Below are 10962 nucleotides of genomic sequence, written 5' to 3'. Positions count from 1 at the left end.
TTCAACTCATGCGATATTTAACAAAGATACCAAATGCCATTTATCAGAGACTTGAAACGGTTTTCCTTTAATTAGGAATTTGCCAAAGGGAAATTCTGTCTCAAAATTAATTTTCATATTCAAAAATTCTCAAAAACCGTAAGTTAATCTTCTTTAAATTTTGCATATGCCTTTGAATTATTTTTCCAAAAACATAAGGAAAAAGTAAAAGCATTCTGTAAGAGGGAACTTTTTAAAACGAAATTTAATAGATTCTTAAGTCCCGAGCAAACGAGCGCAACATTGTTGGCTAACAACATGCAATATTGTTGGGCCCAACATGTTGGGAGCGTTTGAACACCATGTTTCGTGTTGTTGGGACTTGTTGGACGTTGTTGGATGTTGTTGGGTGAAGTTTGAAACTCGTCAAACTTTTGAGCCAACAAGTCCCAACATTTCTTTTGTTTCGCGGTCAACGAAGCGTAGCCCAACAATGTTGCGTTGGTTTGGACAGCACGTCCAACAAAGTTGTACTGGCGCAGGCGCACTGCACGCCGTATCCATGGAGATTTTAAACAAACAAACAAAAAAAAAAAACGCAAAGCAATCACGTTGAACTGGAAAAGGCTCGATTTGTAAGTCATTCGCAACATTTCTAAATCCTGAGGAAGTGTCTTCAACACGTAAATAAAAATCAAATTTCCTGAAGTGTGTTCAACCCTTTGACGATGTTGTTGAAGTATCCTTTCTTCTGATCCGTCCTCTCGTTTTTCCACAACACTTTTGTAAGTACTGTTTTCGCAAAGGACTTTATTTAGAACCATGACTGCTATGCTTTTTTGTTTTTTTCACTCGTATTATAAAAGGCAGCCATTATAAGTTCAAGCAAAATGGCGGATAATGCTCAACATGTTGGGACTTGTTGGGACAGTTTGAACACAATCGCCAACAGTATCCAACGACTGCCAACAATGTTGGGTCCAACAATGTTGGGTGTTGTTGCGCTCGTTTGCTCGGGCCTTTAAAATATCTCTGTTCCAGAAATTGTTTCTCGTTTTCGATCCTCAATTAAAAGTTTGAATATACCAGTTTCATCACCGTTTGGATACAATACATTCCTTTACTCTATAGTATACTCTGACAGATCTAACTGATATATACTGCAAATATAAACGAGGTTTTATGCACTTTGAACATGTTTTTCACCCTGTTATTTAGTGGCGGCCATCTTGGTGCAGCGCACAGGGAGCCCTGTAACTCGATCAGTCCCTCCTTTGCACCTGAGAATCAATTGTTGAAAACTTTTTTAAAGTGCTATTGACATATGGTAAATAAAATAATGGCAAATATCCTGTTTGTTATTAAGTTTGTTTGCGTCCTGAAGGGTGATCCTGTCTCCGAGAGCGCCAACCCATGAAAACTAAGTAAAACTAACGAGGAAAATCATTATCATCATCATCGTCAATCAAATTCTGTTTCATAAGGGAAGCTAGTATTTTTAATGATTGTATATAAATCCAGTACAAGTCTTCATATTTTTAGTCCCACAGCTAGTAACAAACAAGAAAAAACAAAAAACACCAAAACAAACAAACAAACAAACAAGCAAAAAACAACAACCAAGAACGTAAGATATATGACATTACATGATCAGCACATTATTGAATTGTGTACGTGTAATGGATCCCAACCATATTGTATTGATGGTTTTCAACCATTCCCAAGAGAATTAAATAACAAAGACACGGTGGCCATGTGGGAGGATATAACAAAAGAATTCATTGACAATTCTTTCGTTAATTTCCTCCAACATGGCCGCCGTGAAAACCATCAATATGAAATCAAGTAATGTCCTTGTAACTAAACATAAAGTCTCGAAATTCTAAGCTTTAATTTGTTGAAGAAATGTTGAAAAGTCAATTACAAGATTATGTTGTTGAAAGTATAGTTTGTAATTGGGGATTATTTGTCATCCAAAATGATTTACTAAAAGCCGGTAAGAATCCCGTATGGTTGTCATTCAGCCACTTGTGCAGAACGATCAATATTCTGTTACTCCTTAACCGAGAAGAACAAACATGATTTGCCAGATCAATGTCCTTCTGTGGTGTTGTTGGTGTCGTGGTTTTACTTGCCGTTTGGCAATGCAGTCTTGTGAACCTGACGAAAGGTAAAGAAAATTTATTTGAATCAGTTCTTCTGCGTAAAGATGAAGAAACAGATGAAAAGATGTAGAGGGCGTTTGAGTCAAACGTTCTTACGAAAGACTGAGTAGTCGAAGTAAATCATTCGTAAACCAAGTTTAAAGGACAACGTAGAGGGCCGGGTTTTGATTTCAGTAGTAACACCCTTCCTATCATGGAGTTTTAGAGTCTCGATGTTTAAATCATGCTCTAGAATATAAAACGAAATGAAACTGAGACCAACGAAAAAGAACAAGAATCGAATGGGAATGACTAGGTTCAACAAAGAAAGTCTTGAGATGTGACTTGGAAACGTTCAATTTGTGTCCGCAAACACACACAAAAAAACTACTCAGTCACTGAAATTTTATTAGGGAACCATACATGTTTTGAACATCACTGAAAAGGATAAAACCTTACATTCGACTTTGCCCTTCCACCATGAGTTTTTTTTTAAAATTTCCTAAAACGACAGCCGAGGTAAAAAGCTATAAATAATAGATGATAATAAATATATCGCTCTATTTGAGTGTCTAGTTTTCACTCACACAAACACACACTTTTAACTCACTCACACACACTACGCTTATGACTGACTTATTGATTTTTATGGAGGAAGGAAACCAAGGGGCCCAGAGAAAATCCTCGTACGTAGCATGGGAGTGAACAGCACATCAAACGAACTCCATCGATTCACATATTCACGCAGGGCTCGAACCAGTGACCCGAACCATAGTGGTGAAAGACGACACATTACTGAGCAGCGTACGCCAACAATGCTACCCTACCAAACCGTTGTTAAAGTTTGAAAATAGAAAAAGCGCTCTGGTTTTTTTTAGCGGCTGTCTTTTCGTTTGTAAACGCGGTTCATTTAACGAGCAAAATTCTGAATTTTGAGCTTATTCTAGAAGCTTTTCTTCATATATTTTAAGTTAGTTGTCGAAAATATTTTTTAAAGTAGATATAGTAACAATTTTTTTTTCGTATCTTTTAGGTTTCGAGCTCAGTTTGATTTTTTTGTGCGAAACTTTGTTTTCGACTTTTCTTTCGAAAACCTGTCAAGATGGTAATATTTGATATTTAAGTAACTCGGGACACCCCTTTTTTCTTAATTTATGTACAGAATTTATTAGTTGAAGCTTTCTTAGAAATTGTTTGAGTTACTTTTTGCTACAACTTTGAGCTCAGTAGTCGGTCAATCGCAAAAAAAAAAAAAAAAAAAAAAGCTACGTAATGGCTGACTGAATTCTTTCGTCAGAAAGTTTTCATGAACGTGATCTTGTTACTCGATGGAATTGTATTTAATCAGTAAGATATTATTCATATGATTGTTTCTCAGTGAAACTCAATATTGTCAGCAGCTGTTTCTTCACTGACAAGAAAAAAATATATGTTCGTACTTGGGAAAATGAAAGTATATTCAAGTTAAAAACTTGATAAAGGTACTTTTAGGTATACGATTTAAGAAAACTAGTTGTAAGAGACAACGTTTCGCTGTCATCTTGACAACATCATCAGGTCTAATGAAAACTCTAAACTCTACTATATGTAAATATAGCTAAAGAAAGTGTAAAAATCAATGAATAACAATGAAATAGAATAAATCAAGTGGAAAAAATGACAATAAAAGCGCATAACAATGAAATAAATCAAGTGAGAAAACGACAAAAGAAAAATGAAAAAAAAATAATGCAAAAAAAAATAATGAAAAAATGAAGAACAAAAATTAAATGAAAACTTTCGCTCTGATTGTTTGTTAAGTTCTTGTTTAAGGTCTTTGATGTATAACATTTCGTAGATCAAGCAATCAAGTTTTCCTTTGCATTTCTTCAGAACTACATAGTTGTTGTTAATATTATTTGAACGTTGATCTTCTTGGTGCATGTTTTTCAGATGTTTATCTATGGACGAGCTTGATAGCCGGTGCTCTTGGATGCGTTGTGATAGGTTATCGGGTTGTGTAACCCACATATACTATTGGTTTACCATCTTCAATTTAATAATTTTTTTAAATAGTTTCGATCATAATTGTTGACGATTTGAATTTCACTTTTATTGACTTCTCAACGTACCTTCGAGAATGTCTAATTCATTATGATTATTTGGTTCGTCACGTAGACTTTACTGAAAGTGGTCAGATGTAAAAATAACATTTACCCCCCAGCAATGATTCTTGATCGCTATTCAGAACTACTCGGCAACGTATCATGAAAAGCCGTGCGTTTGAAATTATTACTCGGGGTTCCTGCTGTGGAACAGCATGGGTCAAAAATGGGCTTTTCTTTCTTCACAATATGGTCAGTACGGCGCATGCTTCGCGCTGCAATACGACGGTTCAGCACTCGACATCCGCAAGTATGGTTCTGGTGAAATAAATCGAAAAGCAAAAATCCTAAAATCATGGTTTCATAGTAGATGAACTTTAAAAGAGATCCAATTTACTATGAATTTTAATAAACGCATCCCACATGGAAAGGAGTGAGTATGCGTTCAAAGCCATCAGCGTCACAACCAAAATTTTGAGTTTGCTGGTCATAGCAAGGGGTTCATCATCTTTTGCAAGTAAGCTCACGATTGCCGATGGTTGGTGAAGTTTTTCTTTACAAGTCGGTGTAGAAATTCAAGTCCAAGATCTGAGATTCACAGTTCAAGATTCAAGGCTCAAGATTCTCAAGACTCAAGAATCAAGATTTCTGAAGTCAAGAACTGGAAGTTGTATCCTCCTCCCTCTATTGGATTATTCCCTAGGTTTGTCCTACTTCGACAACCTAGGAATATTTCCTTCAAGGGCACTGATTATTAATATTTTTGGTATATTATTTTTTGGTCAAATATGTTCTCGGTACATAGGCCAAATACATTAGAATTAGGGCTTCCACGTCAATTACAGAAGCTTAGACAGCCGGTCACTAGGGATGAAATTATTGCGGCCATTGGAAAAGTTCTTGGAAACGAATTGCGTACTGCCATAAAATGTGTTCAGGTGTCTAATACAGGTTATTCTTGTAGAGTAACGTTTAAGGAGGAATCTCATAGACAAAGGGAACAGTTATTTACGAAAGGAATCTATATTAGGGGCTGTTTTTGCTTTTTCAATGGGGTTGAATCACCTCAACAAGTTGTGACGGTTTCAAACCTCCCTTGTGAGGTGGAGGATGACGACATCAAGGAATACTTTGAAAAATATGGGAGCGTAAATCAAGTGGTGAGAAATTTAGACAAATTTGGCTTTGAAACTGGAGATAGACGGCTTTTTGTGACATTAAATGAGCATATTCCTACGAGTGTTCTTTTGGACCCGTTTATTGCTCATATTAGATACCGTAGTCAGCCATTATGTTGTTTCTCATGCAACTGGTGGGGACATTCAAATACAAGATGTCCCCTAAAAGGTGTTTGCAACCGCTGTGGTGCGCAAGGTCACCATTCTTATGCTTGCTCGAAGGATCTTATTGAACCCCCTCGTTACGCTATAGATCGTCCTGAAGGACAGGACTTTCCGCAACATCCTGCTCTTTCTCTCCCAGAGGAGTCTCAAGAGTTGACAGAAAATATATCTCAGTCAGGTGTGATCACTGAAGTTGTACAGGAACCTACAGATTTGCGTTCTTCTTTGCAAAAGGATTCCTCCTCAGAAGTTATTTCTTCGCAACCGCTTTTTCCTAATCCTTCTTCTCAGGATTCTCTTCAAAATGTTGAGGTACTATCTCTGTCGTGTGATTCTAACTCTTCAATTTCCTTGGGAACATCTTTGTCCTCTCCTTCATTTAGTCATATGGTCAAACAAAACACGACGAAGGAAAAACCTGCTGAAGGGATGGACATTTGCTTTACTAATTTACGTAACCTCAAAAGATCTGTGGATCCAAAGGAGGTTATTACTCAACGTTCTAAAAAGAAACCCTATTTTTTCTTGCGTATTTATATAGTTATCTATATTTCTAATCATATATTGAAGGTTTAAAAAAAAAAGAAAAAAAAAAAAAAAAAAAGTGTATTGAAGTATGAATTGTTTACGTAATGTCATGTGTTATATGAATAATGTTACAAATAATGTTATGATTATTGAAAATGTTGAAATTGATGGTTTATTAATAAGCAGTTATTCAGAATATTGAAACTATCATAAATACTTGTTGATTTTTGTTTAAAATGAGGGCTCTCACTATAAACATAAATGGTCTGCGAGAGTATGTGAAAAGAACAACATTTATTTTTTGGCTGTCTTCCTTATCTCGCCCGCCTGATATTGTGAGCATCCAAGAAACTCACTGTATTTCACAACAAGAACTCAATAATTGGTTTGATAATTCTCCTTATCTAGCTTTTGGAGATTTCAACACAAAGCATTCTGGTGGTACTGCAATTTTGTTAAAGCGTGCCTCTCCTTTTTCTGTACTTAAACAGTACTCGGGTATCAATGGCCGCTTCACTTATTTAGATGTCCAATATGACTCTTGCAAAGTTTCTATCGTCTCCCTGTATGCTCCCAATCACAATCCTGAAAGAGATGGTTTTTTGACACAAGTAAATGATAGGCTTGATCCTACGTCTGACATTCTCCTCTTAGGGGATTTCAATACGGTTTTTACACCTATTCTGGATCGTCGATCCTTTAATTCTGTACTACCTGCTAGTTATGACAGTGTTACTGTCCTTCCCATCTTATTCCATGAAAATCGCTTGATTGACATTTGGAGGCACTGTCATCCTAGAACCCAAGAATTTACTTATATCAGTACTAATGGCATGGCTGCGTCCCGCATTGATATGATCGGACTTCCATTGCGTTTTGTTCCTCATGTTTCTGAGTGTAGTATTTTACCTTGTCCGCATTCTGATCACTCTGCTGTTTTCCTTGATTTCATATTGCCTGAAGTTCCACCCAGAGGCCCTTATTTTTGGAAACTCAATGTTAGTATTTTGGATAACGATGCATACGTGGAGCTCGTAAGGGACTTATGGAAGTCCTGGCAACCTCAGAAAGAGTCATGTACGTCATTGCTTGTTTGGTGGGATATAGGTAAAAGAAAGATCCAACAAGCCACCACTAGGTTTTGTTCCAAGTTATCTTTCAAACGACGGGCATCCAGGCATTCCTTGGAAGCTCAAGCAAGATCATTAAAAGTTCTGGTAGATGGGGGAGATCTCTCTGTTCTAAATCAATACCATAGTGTACTCAATGAATTAGAATTGTTTGATCGAGAGGCAGCCAAGGCGGCAGAAATAAGAGCTCGTACCAAATGGACTGAAGAGGGTGAGAGATCCCCTTCCTTTTTCTTCCGTATGGGAAAGAAGAATAGGGCCAACAAAATGATTGATCTTATTCTAGATAGCAATGATCAATACGTTTCTGATCCTGAGAATTTGAGGCAGGCTTGGTTCTCTTTTTACAAGGGTTTATTTACTTCACAAGAAACTGATGAAACCATTGCAGATGATTTTATTTCTAACTTGGAACGTAGAATTCCTTTAGAAGTGAAAGATGTGTGTGAGGGTCCTTTGACCATGAAGGAATGTCTTGAGGCTCTTGAGGGGATGCCGTCAGGTAAAACACCTGGTTTTGATGGTCTTCCCAAAGAATTTTATCTAAAGTTTTGGGATCTCATTGGAAAGGACCTGGTAGCTGTACTTAATTATGCCTTTAGGTGTGGTGTACTATCAGTTTCTCAGAGGAGAGGGATTATAACGCTCTCATATAAAAAGGGAGATAGATTTTTGATGAAAAACTGGCGTCCCATTTCCCTATTATGTACAGACTACAAGATAGCTTCAAGATCAATCGCGGGCCGTCTACGAAAAGTGATCGCTTATGTTGTATCTCCTGACCAGACCTGTTCGGTACCTGGCAGATTTATTGGTGAAAACATCAGGCTTCTTCAAGATGCTGTTACATATGGCAAAATAACTAATTCACCTCTGGCCTTATTGTCTTTGGATCAGGAAAAAGCTTTTGACAGGGTGGAATGGTCCTACATGCTCAGAGTCCTTGAAGGCATGGGGTTTGGACCTTCCTTTTGCTCGTGGGTACGCTTGTTCTATACTGGACCTCAGTCTTCGGTATTGGTAAATGGCTTCTTTACACCTTTTATAAATTTATCGAGGGGTGTAAGACAAGGTTGTCCACTGTCAGCGCCCCTTTACGTACTGATTGCTGAATCTTTAGCGTGTCGTATCCGTGCGTCAATCTATTTAAGAGGTTTGGTTCTTCCGCACCCTGATTATGAACCAGCACTTATTTCCCAATACGCTGATGACACGACCCTGTTATGTACAGATGACGATGAAATATCCACTGTCTTCTCCATCTATGAGGAATATGAAAAGGCATCTGGGGCTAAGATTAATAAAGAGAAATCTAAAGGGCTTTGGGCAGGCTCTTGGAGAGGTCGTAGTGATCCTCCCATTGACTTGCAGTGGTCTTCAGACAGTATTCCTTGTCTTGGCACATGTATAGGAAATGATGATGTCTCTCATCCAAATTGGGATGGTCGCTTAAACAAACTTTCTAGTGTACTAGATTCTTGGAAACATCGTAATCTTTCCTATTCTGGTAAGGCTCTTGTCCTGAATGCACTTGGCATGGCAGGTCTATTGTTTTGTGCCTCAGTACTAGCCATGCCAAACTGGGTCTTGGCGCAAGCTTCCAAGTGTACTTTGGATTTTTTTTGGTCGGGGAAAAAGCATTTGGTGTCACAAAACGTCCTTTTCCAATCCACCACTCAAGGTGGGTTTGGTTTAATTGATATACAATCAAAGGTGCGCGCACTTCATTGTCAGTGGATAAAGCGGTGGGCCCTGTCCCCATCGAAATGGTGTGCTTTCTTCTCCTTTTTTGTGGAGAAAGTATTTGGTGATGATTTACGTTCTGTTCTTTCATATCCTGCATATTATCCTTCTTATTTACTACCGGATTTTTATGCCTCACTTTTAGATGCTTGGGCATACGTCGGTGGCCATTTCTCAGTTCAATTGAAAACTTTTGCTATTCTGCGGTCCTCTGATGGTAGTGCATTGTCTATCTCATCTCTTACTACAAAATCTGTTTATTCAAATATCATTGAAAGGAATGTTATGCTTCCTAATTGCGTTTTGAAATTTTGCCCAATCTTTGGCGAGCTCTATTGGACAGACACATGGTCACAAGTGAACATTATGCCTTTGGATCGTCAAGTTCGTGATCTATCGGGGAAGATTTGGCATGGAGTGCTCTATACCTGTGATCGACTTGTCAAGTTTGGTATGAACATTGCTGATCCTTCATGCTTTTGTGGACATCGTTTGGAAACTCCAGTTCATTTATTCTTTGAATGTAACCTCATGCAAGAACTGTTACTATGGGCTCAGACCTTATTTCTGCGTGTTACTCCCTTGTCGCCATCCCTTCAATCTCGTCATATGCTATTTGGATATGACAATCATGAACGGCAGATTATTCCACCTGTTTTTTCCTATTTTCTTAATCTGTTGAAGTACTTTGTGTGGTTGGCTAGGAATGAGTACTGCTTTGAAGGTACTCTCCCTGTTGCCTCTGTGGTTAAAGCAAAGGTTGTGAAACGACTTAATATCCATCTGCTCTGTTACTCTAAACGTTCGGTTAGTCGAAAATCAAGGCGTTTTTTCAACAGATCCTGGAATGTTTTGGGAAAGTTTTCTCCGGATATTACTGTTATAACCTGGTCAGCCTAAAAGTAGTTTTCTTTGTCTTCTTTTCACTTGTACTTGTGTAACGTTTATGCAAGGGAAAACGTTGTGTTGCTTGAATAACCTATGAAGTGTTTTGATGAGTATAATCCTAGGTAGACCAGGATGATACTCTATATGTAAATGATGTTTTGATTATCTTTTTGTATTAGTGTTTATTGTAGTAATCTGTAGTGTGTAGGTCTACATGGGGGGCGGGGCTCATTACCCCGGCGTGTCTCTGGCGTCCATGTAGGACCCCCCCCTTGCTAAAGACCACCATACTGTCCCTTTTGCACATCTTGGGACACTGGTGCGAAGCTAAAACAAAAAGGGGTTAATCATCTACGGTCTAGGGACCGACTAACCTCTCCCTTAGGCTGCGGCCGAGCTTCCTGATCAGTCTGTAATTCTTCGAATAGCGGTGTTGGGGTCGAAATCTCCGGCATAGCCGTAAATGCTTCGCGCTGCCATACTGCGCTTCGGCACTAGATGTCTGGAGGTATGGTCCTGGTTTAAGAAGTCAGGAATTAAAAATCCTAATAATAATCTTTCCATAGCAGATGAACTTTAAAAGAGATCGTTCCATGGACGTAAACAGGAGTCTTCCAGGGTGGGTGCACAGGGAATGGGATTGGAACTATGTCTTAACTTCTATGAACAGCTGTCTTTAGAAGTGGTATAACAGTTCAAGTATTTGCAGAACCAAAATACGAAAAAAAATTTTTTTTAAAAAGATGAATGATCAATCCGAAGCAACCTAGAATTTGCAGAACAACAACAACAAAAAAATCCAATAATGGGTGTTAATTAATAGTTAAAATACTACAATTTTGAGATGAAAAAAGGTACAAAAATTATGGAAGAGTCAGCGGACCTTCAGCTTTTGCGGGAGGGAAGAGAGTGGGGATGCACTTGCACCCATTGCACCCCCCTTGGTTATGACCCTGTTAACGAAAAGAAATATACTGTAAAAAAACTAAATCATATGTTTTATATCCAATAAATGAGTCGAGATCTCGAAGTGCAATGTTTTATTTATCTTACTATTTTCTATTTAGTATGTGGGTAGGTGGGTAGGTGGGTACTTGGTAGGTAGGTAGGTCGGTATAAAGGT

Source organism: Actinia tenebrosa, unplaced genomic scaffold, assembly GCF_029948245.1.
Source record: "Actinia tenebrosa isolate PJP-AT-01 unplaced genomic scaffold, QUT_ActTen_1.0 PGA_scaffold10__47_contigs__length_13832649, whole genome shotgun sequence".
Taxonomy (NCBI): Eukaryota; Metazoa; Cnidaria; class Anthozoa; order Actiniaria; family Actiniidae; genus Actinia; species Actinia tenebrosa.
Note: the sequence above shows the minus strand (reverse complement) of the source record.